General features: G+C 38.3%; 1 non-coding gene across 1 annotated transcript; it reads left to right on the top strand.

Moving 5' to 3' along the window:
* The first annotated feature begins 21,308 nt into the window (after positions 1-21,308).
* On the top strand, positions 21,309-21,415 carry LOC124248024 (U6 spliceosomal RNA). Its single transcript, XR_006890908.1, has one exon. It is a non-coding gene; the product is annotated as a U6 spliceosomal RNA (small nuclear RNA).
* The last annotated feature ends 1,578 nt before the right edge of the window (positions 21,416-22,993 follow it).

Genomic DNA, 22,993 nt, shown 5'->3' with positions numbered 1-22,993 from the left:
ATGAGCAATGGCATCAGGGAAGTGTCAACACAGAAAATGTGGAGGTTAGTAAGGAGATGAGCCTGATCAGAGGGAAAGCACATACTGGCCAGGGAGAGTAGAAAACAAGATTGGACCAGCAGAGTTGCTCTATACACAAGCAGAACAGGCCATCGTCCTAAAATCCACTTCCCTAACTGGGTATGATATCTCTTCATTCTGCCTACTTGAATTTCCACCAGTAAGAGGCTTGTTTGGAGTACCAATGCTAGCTTCTTCGAGCATCACTTTCCTAAGCTATATAATGGATATTTAAAATTTTACTGCAGAGTGAGGTTTAAATGAGACTATTGATACCAGAAGCACTTTGGAAAAACTTTAAAACACTGGACACGTACTGTATAAAATTCCTGTTTTAAAATGAAAACACGTTTTTTAGGTAAGAGCTATCACTCACAACTTTGTGAGAATTCAATTAAGTAGATTCTTTTTCTCTAAGATTCCTAGCTGAGCTCCAGCATAGTAAAGGAATGGGAGCTTCAAAGACAGAGGATGACATGACAGGAAATTAGAGGCAATCTTAGGTCACAGGACACTTCAGTGTGACAGAACAGCCAAAGGCCATTCAAGGACCCTGATCCCAAGGGTGTGGAAGATGCCAAAAGCCAGTGGCAGCAGTGGAGGTTGGTGATGAAATCAAAGAAAGACTCTCTAGCCTGGTTGTGACATTTGCTAACAATGTGATCTTGAATAAATTACTTAACATTCTCTGAGTCTCTCTTTCTTCATCTAAAAAAGGAGATTAAAAAATAGTAGCTACTTCTTTGGGAAGGGGCCTTGCTCCAGCTTCTGCCTGATCTTCCCCAACTTCCTCTTGTCTTTCAGTTCTCAATTCCTCAGGTAACAGCCCTCCAATCCCTACTCTCCACTACAGTGCCCTATTGTGTTTTATTCATAGCAGTTCTTTAATAAAATTATCTCATTTATATTTATTAGCTTATTATCTGTCTATCCCCACTAGAATGGACACACCCCATGAAAGCACAGATAATAGCTATCTGAAAAATCTTGTTGAGTTCACTTCTGTTCCCCGGTATCTAGAACAAAGCATCGCATATGTGGGTGCTCATTAGAGAGTCTGAATGAGTGAGTACAATTGTTCAATGTGGCATCAGACATGCAAGTTCAGTAGGAGGAGTTTACATCTTACTTGGGTGCATTGATTAGATTATTTTAATTACTGTGTAGGTGCTTAAAATACCTTATAGGAGTCATTATAAGGTTATCTCAAAGCTCATCTAAAGTGGTTAACATCTTGTTGACAATGTAATTAGTGGAGTCTCCCTTGGATTTAGTAGAAAAAGTGTTCGTTGATTGACTATGAGTCAGGAACTGTGTTTACCACTGATATAATGTATTGATCAAGATATCATGGTCCCTGACTTCAAGAGCTTATAGGCTAGTGGAGAAGACTTCTTTAAAAATTAATTTAAAACCAAGTATGGATGCTATGTTTGGGGAGGTAGTCAAGCACAAGCTGCTATAGAAACAAAAACATCTAATGTAACATGGGTCAGGGAGTAGGAGGCATTAGGAAAGAGTCTCGAAGGCAGTTATAGGAGTATGCCTAACAGACAGTTGTAGTTAGTGAAGTAAAGACAGAGGCAATTGTCTTCTAGGCTAAAAAAGGAAAATGTTGAGAGTTTCTGAAACTCGGAAAACTAAGAGAGTGTGGTGTTATAGGAACCAATGGAAAAGAACATTTCAAAAAGGAGGCAGCGACATTAGTTGAATGCTGCTGAGAGACCAAATAAAATAAGGATGGAAATGTGTCCATTGGTTTTAGCAATAAAGTCCCCAAGCCTTGGTAAAGCAGGTTAGTGGAATAAAAGTCTTTTTCTTTCAGTCTGGCTATTTAATAATGCTGTGAAATTTTGATTAATGAAAGATGCCTGGCAAAACATTTTTCAATTTCCTATCCTATTATTTCCTCATGGAGGCAACTAGAAATATAAATCAGTTTTTAAAACATGTGTTTTGAGCCCAACATATTTAAATGTCTTCTCTCTTTGTTGTTCACTACTGAGTATGAATTAAATCTTCTAAATGGTAAAATATTGAAATACTTTCTTGCAAGTATAAGGTATCTTCAGTCTACAAGTTCCAGCAGAACAGAAGTATTGGCCACCTATGGGAAGGTGCCCATTCTAGAAACCTAGCCATAGAAACTGTTTGAGCTCTCAGAAAAATGTCTTATAACGTCTCTGAGAAATGGGATGGATCACAGCTATGACTGAGAGGGGAGAATCAGCCTAGCCTACCAGGGAGAATAGGTTCCTTAACTCTGAAGTGTTTATATTTGGAAGGAAGGAGAAATGTTAATTGGTTGATTTGGTTTGGTTCGTTTTTCATTTTTTTGTGTTTGGGCCCTGATTTTAAGTATTGTGTGACAAAAAGAGTAACAGCCTAATTGTCTAGTTGCCCGGCCTTGAGTCCCTGAGTTAAAGAGCTCTGTGTCTTCAGGCTTCCTCTGGACTGATAATTGCTTCATCTCTCAACTAAGTGTACAGCTATGTACCTCCTATGTAAAAACAACTTCTTCCCTATATAATCCTCAAGCTTCCATCAAAAAATGTGTTCACCATCCCCTCCAACCTTTCTTGCACTTACATTCTCCATTGTTTCTTCACAACGCTCTCTCCAACAATCTCCATCCACACCTTCTTGAAAATCTCACCTCCATCATCACTGAAAGCAGAAGTTATTATTTCCCTCTGAATCCCTCAGTGGAGGGCGTGACAGTTAATCATGCACTATCTTATAAATAGCTCTTCTACTGTTATCTCAAACTTCTATTGAATTATTTTCTGTTGTCTCACTTTCCCTACATTTATTTCTTGCCTCTAAATAGATCCTATGCTCTTTAATGGGAGAGAAAATCTCTGTTTCATCTCTGAATCCCCCTCAATACTACACTCATAAAGTGGATGGTCAAAAGATATTGACTGAGATGTTTGGAAAAGTATACGTAAAAATATTTTAAAATGTAAGCCCTTATTGTTATTTTCCTTTGCTTTAGTTTTGATGACAATCCCTCTTCTATCAGATACTTGTCAAGCGAAAGAGAATGCTGTAACTCTCAGACTCCAAAAGCTTTCCTCCCGTGATGCAAAAGACTTCTAAACTTTGACATCTTTCAAATCATAAAACTACATTAATCCAAAAGATATCATCATATCTATTCACCCTGCTTTCTGCCATTCATTCCAATAGTTTGTCATATTGATACTACTCCTTAAACTCTCCTCCAACTAGACCAGATCTGGGCTGCAGTAGCAATACTGGAGGATTGGAAGCCAGAATGCAGTCTAGTTAGTTGGTTATTTTAGTTCAGATTTTGCATAATAGAAACAGACCGTTAAGATGCATGTGACTGACATTGACCCATGGATAGATCCAATTTTTCTTGAATAGACATCTCTTCTTTGTTGAAGACAAGTGTGTCTTGTCACAATTTGGCTGCCTAATTTTAGCTCCAACTAAGGTTTGCTTAGCTACCAAGCTCCAAATCCAGGCCAGAAATAGGCAGAAGAGTGAAGGCCACGTGTTTAACAACATCCCAGGCAACGGGCCAACACACATTGGAGCGAGGGTGGAATTTCTTGCCCTGTGAAAATGCAGTGCTAAATCTTCCTCTCCTTCTTCTCTCTTTCTCTACAAGTGGATCTCTCCTGTGCAGTGAGCTGATCTGTCACCCGAAACTAATGAGGAAGATGTGTCTCCCAGCAATGTGAGCTACACTCAAAAGTGTGTGACCTACCAGCCTTGACATGCCAACTTGGACCAGAATTTCTGGAATGGTTGAAAAAAGTATTTTAATATAGTTCACCTTGGTATACTATTTCCTCAGTAACTTCTAAAATTTCACAGGGTACATCTTTAAAGTCCTCAGACATCCTCGGCTTATAACATACATTTTTTACTGTGGGAAATGAATTCCTTACACTTTCTCTTTCATTCACTCTCTCTTATTTGAACTTTTTTTTGTATATGAAGTTTGAACTCTCATAGTGACTCTTCTCTTTCCTTCTCCTGATTATTGGTAGTAATTGAAGCATATTTACCGAGAAAATTATTTATAAGCTTATAAACATAACTTATACTTTACATATATATCTCTCAATTTCTGTACGTTCATGTCTCCCTGACTTTCTGGGGCTTACATACATACCCCCTTTCATAGAAACTTTGCCATATGCTAAGTCACCTATAGAGCAAAAGTAAAAATAGCGTGCTTATAAATTTGGGGGTTTTTTCTAGGACAATTCCCTAGAACACTTAAGAAAGAACATATAAGGACAAAACAGGCTCAAGAATTAGAAAAGACAGAGAAGGCCTGTGATCTCATTCAACATAAAATCCTTAGGTCACTTTTAGATTTTTTTTAATTGTCAGTTACCTATAGTTGCTAAAATCAAAGAATCAATATATAATAATACAACCAACTACAATATTTTAAGATATTATTAAAGTTCTGAACTCTAATAAAAGATTCTACCCTAGGAAAACTCTAAGGCTGTGTCCTACTCAGGGGCATATATGACTTTCACACTGGATTTAGAAAAGCAGACTTGGGACCCCCTTTGTATGCAAAGGATGCAGGCTTTAAGAAGTTTTTTTCATGTGCTCGTAGAAATGGATTTTCCATGATTCTTCCTTCTTACCTGTTTCCCATTGTGACCTAGACACCAAAGGTAGGGACACCATATCTGACTACAGGCCTAAATCATCCCCATCTACCCCATAACCAGAAATGAACCTCTGTGATACAGGCTAATTAATTCAGTGAACCATCCAATTGGACCAATAACATCACTGATTAGCTAATGAGATGGTAGGTGGAGAGGATCTAATATCTAATGATCCCAACTTTAGTGATAAGGAACGGTCCATGCACTACAGTAAATATTTTGTGAAATATTTTGACTGTCGTTATTACTGACCTAGAGATGAATCCTGAAAGCTTATTTGAGGTCCTGGGAGGGGATGACAACACTCCTGTAATTCTTGGTCCAGATAACATTCCTTCTGTCTCCATTAAGGCCATCCTCTCAGAGCAAGGATGCATCTTGAGGAGGAAAACCTCTTCAGTTACTGGGATTCACCATGTTCTCTCTTGTCTCTGGGCCTTTGCACCTGACATCCCTTCTGCCTTTGATGCTGCACTCTTCTCCCCTGTTCCTTTTTGTCTGGTTTACTTCTACTAATCCCTCAGATCTCAAATTCTGTGCCACTTCTCCAGAAATAAAGCAATGAGAGGGCAAGGACACTTGCTAATGAGCTGGAGAAACCCTGATCAATGCTTCAGTCAAATTAATGGCATCTCCTTATTATTAATTTTGTTGACTGGTGTTCTCCTCAATTTGGTTAATCACATTCATTAAACTCCTAAAATATGAAAAGCACAGGACTAGATACTAAGAAATGGTATGTTAAAGAAGTTAAAGAAGTAGAGTCTTTGCCCTCAAGGAGACCAGAGTCTAGCAAAAGCAAGAAATATATAAACAGCTAACGATAGCACAAAATAGTAAGGCTATAACCAATGCATGTGCAAAGTGCTACCAGAATATAGTATTTTTATAGGTATTTTATAGGAGCTGAGTATGAAAGGGTGAGTAGGACTTTTATAGGTGAGAGGTCAGGAAAGGTCATTCTAAGCAGGAGAAACAACATAACCGAAGGAATGCCAAGATGGAAGGACATCGTAGGTTCAACTACTGAAAAGAAGTGCAATAGGTGCCTAATAGGAGGTGGGAGATGGTAGAGTGGATGGGTAGGGTCAGCTATATATTTTGTGGAACCCTGCACAGAATGATAATGTGAGGCCCTTAGTTCAAAAAGCAGGACGAAAAGTGCAATTAAAGATACTAAAATACAAAACTTCTTCCTTTAAAAAATAAAGTAATAGAGTAATACTGATATATGACTAACATATACTTGTCAGTTGCAAAGAAAATTATATTTTTGGTGTCATAATTTTATATAATATAATGAATAATAATACTTTATTAATGTGATACCTTGGTTTCTGGCTCATTTTTCCACAAATTCATTTACAAGGAAAAAAAGAATTTGTACTTTTTGGAACTTAATTTTCAAACAATATAATTAAAAGCAATGCCAATTACTCCCAGCAAATGCAAGATCACAAATAATTTTTGACAATTTTTAATTTTCAGAATGACCTTACTGCTGTTGCCAATTGATGGAATTGTTAATGGTATTATACAGGCTATTACAACATTGGGATTCATTTCTGATAAATTATTTCATAATATAAATTTTAATACATTTAGAGCTGACGACTCCTGCAGAACAATTTTTTTTAGAGATTTGACTTTCATACAAATCAATTTCATGTAAATTTGAATTTAATTTTAAATGTAAATTTATACAATGACATTTTAATGTTTTCTCTGATATTTCCTGAAACTTTTAGAAGTTGTACAAGAAATTAAAAGTAGCTTCATGGCCTGCATATAATTCAAAATCCCTGTTTATGCATCCCATTTCCATGTCATTATAGAAAAATTACAAGGAAAAATTGATTTTAAAATTTTCTCCTTATTAACAGTTCACATGAAGTGTCATATGAAGAGAGCCTTCTTTTCCATTAAATTGATAATCTTTCAATTTAATTTCTATTTCTAAGACTGAGGATGTTTGCTTTGCAAAGTTTCAGTAGTTTTAAAAACCAGAAATTCAAAACTCTTTGAAGAATTCTAATAACTCCTTGATATGTTTTATTCCAATATTCATGTGTGTTTTTTGACTTTGCAATAATTTACTGACAAATTTTACTGCCTGATCTCCAGGGTTCCAGACCCTGTACTCAGGCTGAAGAGCTTATAATTATGCAAATGCACAGGGATGGGCTACAGGGATGGACGGACAGGAAGCCCACCTTCTACCACAGTACAGGCACTGACCCCATGCAAAGACCCTCTTCTCTTCCAGGGCTTCAATTGCTGCTACTGGTGCTGTTTCAACTTCTACTGCCACCATTGCCAGTACCAATCTGGGTCCAGGTTCTAACCCTAGATGCCCCCTTGGGGACCCACAGCACTCCAGACTATCCCAGGTACATGCATGCCATGAGGCCAGGCCAACTGATTAGTTATTCGCTGTGGGGGAGCTGAGCTTACCCATGTGCAAGCTGCAGCTTGATGTGTCTGCGCTGCTCATGCCCATGCTCTACTGTTACACGTGATGTCACTTACAAAACACAAGTTCAAAGATAAAATCGTTAAGAATTTCAACAAATCCATGGCAGGTCATTGAAACAAGGGTGGGGTCCAATTTGAAAGCAGGGTCCTGTGTGACTGCACAAGACAGCTTGCCTAGGAAGCCTGCCTTGGGGATGGGGAATGCAAACTAGGAAAGAGAGTCCTACTTTTAAATAGTATAGGAACAAGTTTTAAAGCTCTTCAAATGCCTTAAGAAAGAACGCTAAAGATTTAGGCACTAAAGATTTTGAAGTGAGAAAGGAACATTAAATTTATATTTTAGAAAGATCCCTGTGGTGTCGAATCAGGTAACAAGACTAGCAGATCAACTGAAAAATTTATTTAATCTAGGGAAGCAATTTTGAGGGACTGGATTTAGGGGTAGTAAACAGATTCGAGGAATAACCATAGTATCATGAGTACCCAAAATGTGCTAGGCAGTTTACAAACACTTCTAATCCTCAAATAGCCCTCTAAAGTGCAGATTATCCCCATTTTGCACCTGAGGCAGCTGAAATCCTTAGGATCTAGTTGCCCGAGGGCACACAGTAAATAAAACAGAGCCAGCATTAAACCCTCAGCTCACCCTCTCTTCCCCAGGCAGCACTTCATCTAAGCTCAAGGAAGATGCCCCAGAATGTGGTGACAACTATAAGCAAAGCTTCAGGGAGAGGAAAGAGTTCAAAGATTCCGTGAACATTTTCCCCTCTCTATCCTACAACCTCCAAAGTCCTCCAGCTTGTCCATGTTTATTTCATGTGTATTTCAAAAAAAATCCTATGAAATACAGGTCCAAAAGGGGAGACATTTCATGGACTCGTTCGAGGTCATATGTGAACAGTGCCTACTACATAGCTGGCATTCTATAAATATTCCTTTCCTTTCCTTACTACTTCTGTAATCATGGTCTCATGGTGCTCAAGTTTGGTTTGGTTGGTTTGGTTTTTTCTTTTTTTTCCCACCAAGCTGGTACCCCACCTAATCACGCCATGCTCCGATAATTGTAAATTTGCCCAAAAGGCCATGGGAAATGTATGTATTTTCCACACTGTGGAGACATTGCCTTCATTTAGTTCAGGAATAGCCCATGAGGAGGCACGGTTGGGAGAAATGAAAGAGATCAGGATATAAATGAGCAAGGTGATTAGCACCCAGGCAGCATCCAGTAAATGTCAACAACCAGTCAGCCACAAAAGAAGGATTTTTAAAGAGCTCTTCTATTACCTATCCCAGAGCAGTTGGAGCCCTTCCACAAGAGCATCCTCAGGCTGCACACCAGGACATAGAGTCATAGCCTCCATTCTGAAAATTGCTATCCATTCATCGGTCAACAAAAATGTATTAAATGTCTACTACAACAAAGACACCACGCTTGACATTTGCTATGCATTTAACCATTAAGGTCTTGGAAACTGATAATGTTGGAATATATTATATTTGGTCCTATATGTAAAAACTAAGAGAATGAGACCCATTCAATTAACTCATCAGGTCTTGGGCTTGCTCTCCACAACTAGTGACATTCAATTACTATCAGTTTAAGTGAGTCAGAAATTATTTTAGAATAGAAAGTTTCAAATGACCATTTCGTTTCCCACTGCACCAATTCTCGTGGTAATATTCCTTAAGAAATGAATATTGACCGGTTTAGCCATTTTCTAAGACTAAAACAAAATTCAACTATACATTCAAGTTCATATAACAGACATGTATTGGTGGGGGAGGGGTACTTACATCTGCTGAGCAATGACCTTGTAACAAGCGCACACTGAGAAGTTCCTTTATATGCACATCCTCATGTACTTTCACAATGACTGTTATTACGACCATTTTATAGAAGAGGAAATTGAGACTCAGAGAAGTGAGGTAATTGACCACATATCACAGCACTAGTACAATGTGAAGCCAGAATTTGATTTTAGTTCTGTTTAATTTCAAGGGACCTCCATGTGTCAGAGGTCAGAAGTTGTGTAGGCATGCAGTTTACTCCAAGTTGCTTGACTAAGTAGAACAAAAAGCTAGCACATAAGCGCAAATCTGTCCCAACCCAAAAATGTGGTCTTACTGTCTAAGAAAGGGTCAATGTCATCTATTTCTTTTTCTTTATAAAAGCTTTATTGTGACGTAATTCACATACCATACAATTCACCAATTTAAACTGTACAATTCAACAGTTTTTAGTACATTCACAGAGTTTTGCATCCATCACCACAATCAATTTTAGAACATTTTCATTACCCCAAAAAGAAACCTCATAAGCGTTAGCAGTCATTCCCCCCATTTCTATCCAAACCCCCCAAACTTAGCCATCTATTTCTTTTTTGACTTCTTGTTCTCCTACAGAGCTAATCACTATGCTGCCAACAATATAAACTGAATAAATGTTTGCTCCTTGGTGTTTGAGTAAAGTTAAAGTCATAGAACATAACTGTCATTTTCATAACAGGTCCTCAAGGTACATCAGCTTTTGTAGTAAACTGGGAAATGATTGCTTCCCCCACGGATAATCCAGGCAAACTGAGAAATACCATGAATTAGCTTGAGTTAAACAGTTGGCTACAGTTGTGCCCTGGATACTCTGCTTAGCAACAACAGTCTGGTCTTCCAATGATGAAAGAGCTCTGGGAGCTGTGTACTGACCTGGTGGAATGTGTGGAGCGCTGGGTGTGCAGGGTGCTGGAAGGCAGGAGATTAAAGAAGGACTGGCAAGCGTGGGTTGGAAGGAGAGACAGCACTGAAAGACATGTACGTGTCCTGTGCAGGGAGGAGAGTTCAGCCACGCAGAAGGATCTGAAGGATGAAGCAGAGCCAAAGGATACCTAGTTGATCTTTTGAAAGGAGGACTGGAGGTTGTGGGAGATATTAAACCCCCTAAACCACACATCTAGCTACATACCCTCTACTCACTTCTCCAAACTCCTCATTTATCACCAAATCTTGTGGAATCTCTATAGAGATCACTTCCTTTATATTGGATCCCACAGCTTATTGCATCACAATTATTCCTGCTGATCTCTTATGGCCCTGAAGAGCATCAGTCATCATCCTTCACACTCTGCTCATCTCTCTCCTCCCTTCACCTCTCCTTATCTTTCGGGTGTTTCCCTCAGTTACACAGACCTGGTTGACAGTAGCAGAACACTGGCAGGGTCTGAGAGGTGACCACAGGCTGCAGTGGGTGAGCCTCCATTTTAGGAGGGACTCTCTTCAAATGAGAGCCTGCAAAAATGACCTCCTCCCACTGAGGCGTGAGCTCCATGAGAAAGATGGTAAACGTTACCTGTACTCTCATCACCTAAAGAGACAACCATCACTAGCATTTAATTATTTTCTTCCAGGTTTTTCATATACCTAGAATTTTTCTTTTACAAGCTTGGGACAGTAAATACACGTAGTCCCGCATATAACATACATGTGTATTATATGCAGATAGAGTTATAGATATAGATCGATGTATGCCTGTCTTTTTCACTTAAGATGATATAATCAGCATTTTCTCATGTCAGTGAATATTCTTAGGAAACAAGATTTTTTTAACAGCTGACTGACGTGTCATCTTATAAATATAACTTTTAAATGTTTTCCTATTGCTAGACAGTTGAGTTGTTTCAGGTTTTTTATTATCAAAATAATACCGTAAAAAATATCTTGTATATAAATTTATCTATGCATTTATGTTTATATTCGTGAGATAATAACAGCTAACATTCATTGGTTTCTTACTGTGTCCCTGACCCTGAGCAAAATGCTTTGCACATATATTATCTCGCTTAATCTTTACAAAAGTCTTGAGGTAGGTTCTGCTATTATCCCCATTTTGCAGATGATGGATGACATAGAGAAGTTAAGTAAATGGTCCAAGCTCACACAAGAAGGAAATGGTGGAATCAGGATTCGAATGCAGACAGCTTTTCTCCAGAGTCTGATCACAAAGTCTGCTGTAACTTCCTAGACAGTGGAATTACATGGAATCGAAGACCGTGGAGATTTTATTTATTAATTTGTGCGTTTGTTATAAAAGTGATTCCTGCACAGAGTGGTATTGAATGAAAAATAAAAGACTTCCACCTCCTCCTCCACCTCCTGCCCAAACCTACTCCCTCAGAGTGGTAGTTAAAGCTTCCTCCTTCCTCCTCTTTCTTCTTCTTCTTCTTGTTATTTTAATGATTACCACAATAATTTTCAATAGAATAGAAGCATTTGGACCAGTAGTTGATTGTTGAAAAAATCAATTAACATGGTGAATTATTGTAAATGAGATCACGGATGCCCAATTCTTTTCTTCTATTAGAGATGAAGATGCCAATTTGAGGGTCATATGGCCTACCACATATCAACCACAACTGGAATGCCTACTCTAGGATTTCTAGCCTTCATTTCTTTAAAGTGAAGCAAAGAGCTAATGCCACTTACAAAGCAACTGTGCAGAATCAATCTAGATTGCTTTCATTTTCTTCCAATCTTTTAATATTGACTTCCCATACCTAATTCAACAGCAATATTTTTAGTGGCTTGCCTTTAACAAAGCATTCACCAAAGCATTTTCAAAGCCCACACAAAATATATCTTACACTTATATTTTGTTAGTTTACTTAAAATTTAACTGCCACATAAGAACAATATGTATGTCATAACATGTATTTATATCATAACTGTATTAGTCTGCTATGGCTGCCATAACAAAATACCACAGATTAGGTGGCTTAAATGACAGAAGCTTCTCACAGTTCTGGAAGCTAGAAGTCCAAGATTAAGGTGCCATCAGGGTCGGTTTCTGGTGAGACCTCTCTTCCTGGCTTTTAGACAGCTAACTTCTCACTGTGCCATTAAATGCATCCAGAGATGAGTCAATGAAGAAGCAAGACCCAGCTCCTTCTCCAAAATTTTGGACAATTTTGGAGGGCTATCCTGGCTCCGTAGCTCCCTGTAGGATTTGCTGAGGTCTTTCTTAACAACTACATCACTCTTTACCTTCTCTGTGCAGTCCTGCTTCCTTCACTCCCCTACATGCATTGACGCTATGAGCACTCCCCGGTAATTTCCTTAGGGCACATCTCTGCCTCAGAATCTCCTTCCCAGCAACTGAGAAAACAAACTCTGAAAGGAGAGTTTGGAGCAGACTCACCAGCTGATTGACTAGCAAAGAGGACGCCATTGTGATCCTGGGCCAGCTGGCTCTCTTCAGCTGAGGCAAGGTTCAGAGAAGGACTCAGCTGAGAGCTATTGGCTATCAACAACCCTAGAAGCTCAGAGAATGAGTGCTTCAGCCTTAGAAGAAGGAATCTTGGCAGTACATCAACAATATCTACTACATTTATGTTCTCTAATTACTCCTTTTTCATAGTAGCCACTCTTGTTTCACATTGCAAGATATTCTTGACTTTCTCATAGAATACTAATTAAAATTTTTAAAGTATTCTTAAAAGCTATTCCTGAAATTAACTATTTCCTTTAAGGTTGGTGATCCTAATGGTCCATTTTGGTTTTGTCTTTGTTTTTTTTTGTATTGCTGGTTTTCCTCAAAATGTAGTGTTTCTTGGTTGTTTAAGGATGAAAGATCATGTTGATTGGCGTGGGAGTCCACTTCTCCTCTATGGGTCTGTTTCCCAGCATGCCTTTCTCCTAATTGGGAGTGCTGACCATAAACCAGTGGTGACATCAACTGGAGACTTCTCTTTGAGGTGCTCTGGAGGAGTCCGCACAACTAGTCTGGGTCCCTTTATCCCAAACGTCAGAACAAGGGAGGATTTACTCTGGAGCACTAATTCCCACTTAAAACCCTACACTTCCCCATGTAGAATTTAAACTCTTTAAAACACATCCCTCTGTTTTTAGCTTGGGTGTGAATCGTGTTGCTACTAGTCACTATATGTGTGTAGGGGAGTCCAGAATATTTTTAAAGATTTTGATACTTGTCACTAAACTATTCTACATAAAAGTTTTGTCAATTTATTCCACCATCTCACCACACTCTTGACAGCACTAAGTACCTTTGTGTTCTAAATTTTTGCCAGGTATATAAGGAAAATATTACATTATCATTTAATTTGCATCAAACTTTTTTCAGATATTTATGAGCTCATAGTTTTCAAACAGATAGGAAGACTAGGAGAAGAAGATGAGCTCTGAAATCCACAGCACTGATTTTTTTCTATTCACTTTTACATTCCAGAGAAGTCACTTCCAGAAAAAATTTAAATATTTTATTGCTATGCCATTTAAAAAAAAATATTTGCTTCTTAGCCCGTTTATAATCCATTCAAGGGTAACTGAGTTCTGTACTATTTTTACCAGTCAGATTTAATTTATAATAATTTATGTTTCATATCTCAAATTCTCGACATTAAGGATATATTTAGGCAGTCCTATGAGCTATGTCATTTTTCCCGAAATAACACACTGACCCTAAACCTTGCAATCAGAAAATAAAGAATTACTATGCAATGACACACTGTAAACAGACATAATATTTCTGAATCTGAAAAGTATTTGACTTATCAAAGGAGCACTGAGCAAAGGAGCATTGTCATATTCATACATTCTATCACTATGTTGTGGGGTTTCTCTTACAAGCCTGAGTAATGATTTCTTCGTTTGTCAGTCAGCAGTCAGCCTATCCTGCCCACAGGCAGGTCCTGTACTCTTCCTATTGGCCAGCGAAAGAGTGATGGATGGCAGCAGCTGCTGCCTCAGTCCGTCCCAGGCTCCACCTTCAGCCTACAGAGATCATTGACTGAAATGCATCAGAGACCACTCAGCTGTTCATTAAAGAGCGCACATAGAAGGCCAGCATCATGTGCACTTACGCATGAACTGAATCTAGGAGTGTCTGGCTCATAGAAAAAGCAGTGTCTAGCCCCATCCCCTTTTCCCCCCAACCTGCAAACACAGAGAGACAAACTAGGGCCTAGTGCTGCAGGCATATCAGGGATTTGTGTGCTAATGGCCATTTAGTAGGCCAGCCTTAGTTCCTGAGAGGTAAGGCAAAATGGAAAAGGTTTGCCCAGGCATTCTGGAGCTGGGTCAGCACCAATCTGTGGACAGCGTTTCACAAACTGCTGTTTGCAACACTTGCCAGGTGTGTCTCAGGTACTCCGTAGTCACTAAATCTAGAAATAGAGTGAGGTTGAAAGGAGGAAGTGGGACAAGAAATGGCAACATCCTATTGGTGCTAGGACCTCTCAGGGACCCTGAAATGGAAAGATTAGTGAATTTTATTCAGTTGCTTTTCTGAGAGTGCAGATTTGGAGGAGTACAACTAGCCTCAAATTTTGAGGTGATGACTATCTAGATACTAGTATTCTGTGCATAGGGCTGAGGAGCAATTGCCTTCTGAGAGCTCCAATATTCCTGGATTTGAGACCCATATTGACCCTGAAGCTCCTCCACTGAACAGCTGACAGGTCTCTAGTGAGTATCAATAATCTCCAGAGGCTGAGCAATGGAGCTGGGCTGACAGCAGCATCTGCTCCTCGTCCATCATCTCTTCTGGCCAATAGAAACTGGGTATGGTCTGTGTGGCCTGGGAAGGCCCTCACTCTCCCTCTCCAGTGGCTGTGCCAGATGAAGAAGTCATTACTACTCAGGGCTGGAAAAGAAACCAAGGATGTCTGGTGGGAATAAAAGAATGAGAGAACAGGATACAGTCAGCCAGTTGGTCACCGGGGCACATTACAGCCTCTGGGCACTCTTTCCAGATGCCTTACATTTTTCAGTGAGCAGCCACTTTCCCCATCCTTTCACTGAGGGAGTTCAAGGTTTCAACATCCTTGCCTAATACAGCCTTTGGGAAAGTGATAGTGATGTCTTGAAAAAAGGAAAGCAATGTGGCAGCCCAAGAAGAGATCCAGATTTCCTCATTGCCTTGAGATTAACTCAGGAAGCTCAGTAAGGAGCCATGGGTCCCTGTGAGCCAAGAACATCATTTAGAGAAAGTGGGAAAAAAATGATAAGACATGCAGTCATTCAAAGCTTCTTCAAACACTCTCAACATGACCCCAATTTTCTCCGTGCTCAGGATATATGGGTATCTTTCACGGTTGCCCTTTATCCCTTTTCTCATGTCCTGTTTCTCAAAAGCCTCATGGTTATTAATAGCGATAATAATACTATCTTTTATCTGAACCATGCACAGCATTTACAAAGATTTTTCACATTCATGACTTCATCTGAAACCCTAGGAAATAAGAAAAACATGTGGTATCATGCCCATTTTAGAGACGAAACATGAAAGGGCAGAAATTTTGTAAGCAGCTCCAAGTAGAAGAGCCAATAAGAGGCCAAGGTGGAACTTGACCTCAGATGTCATGTTTCCAAGCCCAGGGCTCTCTCCACACTCATGGCTAATATTACATCAGCCCTGTCCACACTCAAGTAACACCAGTCAGCTGTGATCCAGAACTAGGGGCAAGGTGAAATACGTAACACCTGGGGAGTTTGTCTGGCATATGTTTCTGCCATGATGTCATTCCCCTGAAGGAAGTGATATCTATGCCACCACCGTGTATGTGTGTGTGTAATAAAATTGTAATCTTTCCACTCACCAGATCAATGACCACTGAAGTGGAGGTGTTGAATAATCTCAGTCCTTTTATGAAGAACATCCCCTCTCATTTGAGATTTGGTGTCATTTTCTCAAGTCCTTGAGAACTGAAAAAGGGGTGAAGTAAATGACACAGTAAGTCAGCTGATTTATGCTGAGATCTGAGAGGTAGATTTATAGCCCATAGAAAATAATTCTTAACATTTAAGAGTAGAATTCATCGAGAAAAAATTTAGATATGGCAGAGCATACACAGAGTAGAAAGTTAGCTGACCTCAAACTATTGTCAACTTCCAACAAAGTAACATGTTCCTTCCCTCAAGATTCATGCTTTTAAATGTCACTTTCTTTGTTCTCTTTCTCTTTTCATAAAAATGGAATATATGACAACAAAATCCTTTTCCCCACCCCCTCAAAAATTATGTGAGAAAAAAATGACTCTGTTGCTTGCTTAAACCAAATAAGGGAAACTGTGTGACCAACAAGTATCTCATTATTTTGAAGACAATCTTTTTGCTGTTTTGACTTTTCCACACCAATTAAGAGACTTGGATTGGACACTGAAGCTTGGGCAGACTTTCACAGGCCCTCAGAGTAACTCTTAGCAAACTCTAATTCATAAGCCTTAGAGGGCATGGCACCCACAAAAACAATCCACAAAGCACATCAGTTAAGAAAGAAGAATAACAATTCCTGATTTTTTTTAGATAACTGTCAGAAAGATTATGGATATGGGATGAGACCATTATGAAAGTATAAAAATGGAAATTCCACTAAGATTCTAATTATTCTCTCTACTAGAAGAGCAATGAAAGCTTCAATCTTTTCCTGATCTGATCCCAGGACGAACTTGTCTTCTACCCTCAAGTTCATTTTCCTCTCAAGATGTAGGAACTGAAACAAAAAAGAGGAAGGAGTAGAAAAAAAAAAAAAAAGGAAAACCAGCCCTGAAGTAGACAATCACCTGCCGAGAACACAAATAAACTATAAAAGTATTCAACCAGTTGCATTATTTACTCTCTTACTAAGGAAAAAGCAGGAGGTTCCAATTCTAAGGTATTCTTTGAAGTATAATCGAAGATTATCTCTATGTTTGATTGCTGAATAAGATTAAGTGGGAGTTCTAGAATAATATATGATCAATATTATCCAAATTGCCCATTCTAAAAAAATAAAAATAAGAATTCTAGCATTCAATATGCCTTTATTACAAATCACGGCAAGACTGTAAAATTTAAAAAATAATTCACAGCACCAACTCCTATAGTGTATAGAACAGTGAGTCTCAAACTTTTCATGTGTCAAAATCACCTTGAGGCCTTATGAAAACAGATTGCCCCAGCCCCACCCCTAGAGCTTCTAACTCGGTAGGTCTGGAGTGGGGCCTGAGAATTTGCATTTCCGATAAGTTTCCAGATGATGCTGATTCTGCCAGTCTGGGGACCACTCTTTGAGAATCACTGCTATAGAGGAATTAAGATAACAGGAAATAATAAAGGCCCTTTGGCTTTGGGCTTTGGGAAGGAAATTCATTGATGAGCTAAAGAAAGAAGTTTCGGAATAGAAACTGCATTCATTCACAACTATGTAAGTGCCCACTATAGGTCAATAACTGTTCTAGATACTGGAGATACAGTGAAGAACAAAGCAGGCAGGGTCCCTGTCCTCATGAACCTGAAGTTCTCATTGGGGAGATGCATGATAAGCAAATACACATAAGCACTACAAAGAAAAATGAACTGGAATAAGATGGTAGAAAATGATGGAGGTGGGGTTCTATTAGACCAGGTATTCGAGAAGAGCCTCTTTGAGGGGCCATTTGTGTACAGGCTTGAATTAAGTGAGGGAGGAAGCTTTGACGAGGAAGACTACAGGAGCATTCGAGACAGAGGAATAACAAAGTTCAAAGACAATGACAAAATACATTGACTTGTGTATTGACGTTCAACATCTATTACAAGTTTCACAACCAATCTTCAAGATCAGCTTTGACCAATGAAGGTATTTTGACAGGAAACACCTATACTCTCAATTGAAAGAATATAAAACATCACCTGCATACACTAGAGAGCACGCATGCCATTTCTAGGCCTGAATAAACAGTCAAACAATTGATTCAACAAAGAAATTAAATGTCAATACAGAATATTAGTGTAATGTTACTGAAATAATATAATGTGAACATTATTTAGCCAAATGTCAGTATGATATCCACAGAAAACAGTGGAAATTTTCTAGGTTTAAGAGAAAGCATTTCAAAATTGGATGCTAGAATGGCCAAACACTTAAAATAGAAGAAAACTAATAGTAATATGGCAAAAGATCACTGTCCAGTGTGGAGAATTCCAAGTGGGATTATCAATTTAATGAATAATAAAATGAAAGGAAGTTATCATAGATAAATACGAAAAAGCTAGTGTTATTCAGTTCAACTAAATTGTACCAGAGGTAAAAGTCATGTCAAAAAATTAACAATTGATTTTATATATTGTTGAACTGTTGGAGAAGAAAACAAAAATACCACAAGTGAATATTTCCTTGTTTTCACAACCTAAAGTAAAAAGTAAAGGTGTTGACTTATGTGAAGAATAAATAATAACTTTAAGTTTTAGATATTAACTTTAAAAGTTTTAGAGAGGAAGCCTAAGATAATGATACTAATGTTGTTGGTGAAGAAAAAAGTGCATGAGCCACATTTTTGACTGAAATCCAGAAAGTATTCTTTCTGCCAAGTACAATGCATAATTTGAATTTGTTACTAAGAGTCATGGCCTCAACTGTGCAGATAGTAATCATTTTGGGGGAACAATTTAAGAAATTATATGCAATATTTTCTGTATCCACTCTAAGACAGAACATCTTCATGAAACATCAAATGTAACTTTAAAACCACTCTTGGACACATGACGGGAATCTTGACTAACCATTATTAAAGCAATTAAATTTAATTTAGTCAAGATACGGGATGCACAATGGTAGTTAAGCCAAACCGCAGAAGATCCTCAAAGAATGAATCATAGACATTGGCAGGAAATGAAATTAATTTTGAACTTGTAGTACACACAGTTGTGGATATGAACTGTTGCTTGCTATTAGTGGTTAGCAAAATTTACAAACAAACAAACAAATATAACTTTAGTAGTTTCACTTTGTAAAGGATTTTTTTAACTTTTTAAAAATTTGAAAACAATATTTAAATTTAAAAATATATAAAATATGCTATAAAAGTAACATCTCAATAAATTATCAGGAAATTAAAATATAGGGAAAAAAGTTCACGTGACTGTGAAGTTGATTCACACACAAATAATTCTGAAATGAATTTTCATTTATACTATTTTCTGGTCATTATAGATTACGTTATAGCTGATAAATATACTGTCTTTTTTTTCTTTGGAATATATTGATATTAAAATTTTTTTAAGAAAATAACAAGAAATACGGTATTTGATCTAGATATTTCTTTTAGAGATGATGAATCTCGTGATATAAAAGATAATTTTTATGATGAAATTAAAATATCTTGCAATATTTTCTGTAATAATGGTAATTTCTCTTACGCTAAATCATAACAATGTTTAAACCTGGTTTGTAAAATTCATGGTTCATTTCCAAATCTAATTATTCCTTCACAAATTTATTGACAATTCCAGTTGCTACTGCCTTAGTAGAGCAATGTTTCTCCACATAAAAATTGATAAAAACTATCAAAGAACTACAATGCTTCAAAGAAAGTTGTTTAGTTTGACATCATTGTTAACAGAAAACAAATTTTGTTAAAATCTTCACGATAACATAATTAGTGAGTTTACTGAAATGAAGGTAAGAAGAATGTTTTGTCATATTTTGCTAAGTTGTTACTCATCCAAACATCACCAACCCATCAAAAAAATACCTAAACATGTGCAATAATAATTAAATCCAATTGTCATTTATTTTTGTCTAATTTAAGTCAGATGAACACAGGACTTCACACATTTTTTTTTAATTAAAGTATATTTTCAAGGTAAGAAGATAGATTCTATTCCATTTAACAGTTAGCTTGATTGTGAACTCAAATATTTAGACAAAAGGTAAATGGGCTTCCATTTGTACTCTCATCCTGCCCCCACGAATGTTGAGAAAAGGCAGAGTTTTACTCAAAGGAGTGCTGAGGCCTAAGTTGGATACTTCTATCCTTGCCTCTGCTTTAGACTGAGCAATCACATCAATAATCTCCCCAGGGAATTTTCCCCTTCAGGTGCTGCTTCTCAGGTCACCTAATTTAGTGCCCCTCCTGCGCCTCCTTACCTCCATTCCCACCCACACACTCACGTCTCCCAGGCTCTGGGTATTTGGAGCCCCAAACAGTCCCAGCTACCTGCAAGTGGAGTGATGACTCCCAGATCATGGGGGACCTCACGCTTCCAGGGTGAAGGGAAGCAGTAATTGGAGGGAGGAAAAAAAAGAAAAAGAAAACTGTGATGATTTATAAAACAAGGTACCACAGGAGTTAGGGAGAGTGGTGAGATGATGAGAATGGTAATGAGGAAATGAGAAGGGGGTTAGTCATGGAGAGAATTTCTTCCTCTGAAAAAAGGTAGAAAGATATGAAGATACATAGATAGATGATAAATAGAGAGATAGATAGATAGCTGGACAGATAGAATAAAGATAAGTTAATGAATGAATAATTTTGAGATGTAGAAAAGAGACTAACTTAGTTTTCTCCGAAATTCGTACAGGGAAATCATCTCGTAGAGTAATAGTGCAAGTATTAATATATTCCACAAATATGCATTGAGAGCCTCCTGTGGGGTCCCTGTTGTGCTGGGTCCTGGAATAACAATGACAGGCAAAAGGAGACATGGTCCCCCTCTCATAGACATAGTCCCCCCTCTCATAAAAGCAAATGAGAAGCATAGAAATTGATCAAATAGTCACACCACTGAATATATTATTTCAACCTAAGTTCTGAGATAAAGTCATGCTTCCATGAAAAGAATGTTAGTGATTTTGGAACTCTGTGGAAAGGTTTGAAAAGGCATTCCCAAGCGCAGCATAATACAGTAGTTCTCGAACTTAGTAGGCAAATCAAAAGGAAGCACAGCTAAGAGTAAGACTCAGAGCCAGACCTAAGGCAGCTCACATCTCAGGCCTAAGAGAGACCCACCACGTGACCAGGAAATAAGCTGTCCAAAAGTTTTATTCCTGCATAAATTGCGGCTTACTGCTTGATCTTTAAAAAAAAAAAAAGGGAGGAGCCCAGCCCGCAAGGCCAAGTGGTTAAGTTCATGCACTCCACTTCGGTGGCCCGGGGTTTCACCAGTTGGGATCCTGGGCGCAGACCTAGCACCGCTCATCAGGTCGTGCTGAGGCAGCATCCAACATAGCAGAACTAGAAGGACCTACAACTAGAATATACAACTATGTACTAGGGGGCTTTGGGGAGAAGAAGCAGCAAAAAAAGATTGGCAATAGATGTTAGCTCAGGACCAATCTTTAAAAAAAAAAAAAAGGGAGTGCTCGCTTCGGCAGCACATATACTGAAATTGGAATGATACAGAGAAGATTAGCATGGCCCCTGCACAAGGACGACATGCAAATTCGTGAAGCATTCCATATTTTTAATAAACTCAAAATGGATCAAAGACCTAAAGATTAGACCTGAAATCATACAGCTTCCAGAGGAGAATATAGGCAGTACACTCTTTGACATCAGTATTGAAAGGATCTTTTTGGACATCATGTCTTCTCAGACAAGGGAAACAATAGAAAGAATAAACAAATGGGACTTCATCAGACTAAAGAGCTTCTTCAAGGCAAGGGAAAACAGGATTGAAACAAAAAAACAACCCACCAATTGAGGAAAAAATATTTGCAAGTCATATATCTGACAAAGGGTTAATCTCCATACTATATAAAGAACTCACACAGCTCAACAACAAAAAATCAAACAACCCGATCAAAAAATGGGCAGGGGACATGAACAGACATTTCTCCAAAGAAGGTATACAGATGGCCAATAGGCACATGAAAAGATGTTCATCGTCACTAATCATCAGGGAAATGCAAATCAAAACTACACTAAGATATCACCTTACACCTGTTAGAACGGCAAAAATAACCAAAACAAAAAGTGACAAATGTTGGAGAGGTTGTGGAGAAAAGGAATCCTCATACACTGTTGGTGGGAATGCAAACTGGTGCAGCCACTATGGGAAACAGTATGGAGATTTCTCAAAAAATTAAAAATAGAAATACCCTATGACCCAGCCATCCCACTACTGGGTATCTATCCAAAGAACTTGAAATCAGCAATTCCAAAAGTCCCATGCACCCCTATGTTCATCGCAGCATTATTTACAATAGCCAAGACATGGAAGCAACCTAAGTGCCCATCAACTGATGATTGGATAAAGAAGATATGGTATACATATATATACAATGGAATACTACTCAGCCATATAAAAGGATAAAATCGTCCCATTCACAACAACATGGATGGACCTTGAGGATATTACGTTAAGTGAAATAAGCCAGATAGAGAAAGACGAACTCTGCATGACTCCACTCATAGATGGAAGTTAAACATGTAGACAAAGAGAACTGATTGGTGGTTACCAGGGGAAAGGGGACATGGGGGATGGGCACAAAGGGTGAAGTGGTGCACCTACAACATGACTGACAACAGTGTACAACTGAAATTTCACAAGGTTGTAAGCTGTCATAATCTTAACACAAAGTAAAAAGAAAAAAGGAAAGTAAAAAGGAAATATTCAAAAACTAGAAAAAAAAATGTTCTTCAACAGGTGAATGGCTAAGCACATTGTGATACATCAGTACATTGGAATACTACTCAGCAGTGAAAAGGGACAAGCTGTTAATTCACATATCAACTAGGTGAATCTCAAATGCATATTGCTGAGTGAAAGAAGCCACACCAAGAAAGGTCACATAGTGCGTGTTCCATTTATATGGCATTCTGGAAAGAATAAAACTACAGGGGCAGAATAGATGCCAGTGGCAACCAGCATCTGGGAATGAAATGGGTCAGGGGTTGACTACCAAGGAATTTGAGGGGAGTTTTTTAAGTGATGTAGTGGTTCAATAGCTTAATTGCAGTGGGGATTATAGTCTTGCACGCATTTGTCAAAACTCATATTCACTATACACTACAAAGAGTGAAATTTTCTGTATGCAAAGT

Source organism: Equus quagga, chromosome 11 (genome assembly GCF_021613505.1).
Source record: "Equus quagga isolate Etosha38 chromosome 11, UCLA_HA_Equagga_1.0, whole genome shotgun sequence".
Classification (NCBI taxonomy): domain Eukaryota; kingdom Metazoa; phylum Chordata; class Mammalia; order Perissodactyla; family Equidae; genus Equus; species Equus quagga.
Note: the sequence above shows the minus strand (reverse complement) of the source record. Positions and strands in the feature narration are given on the sequence as shown.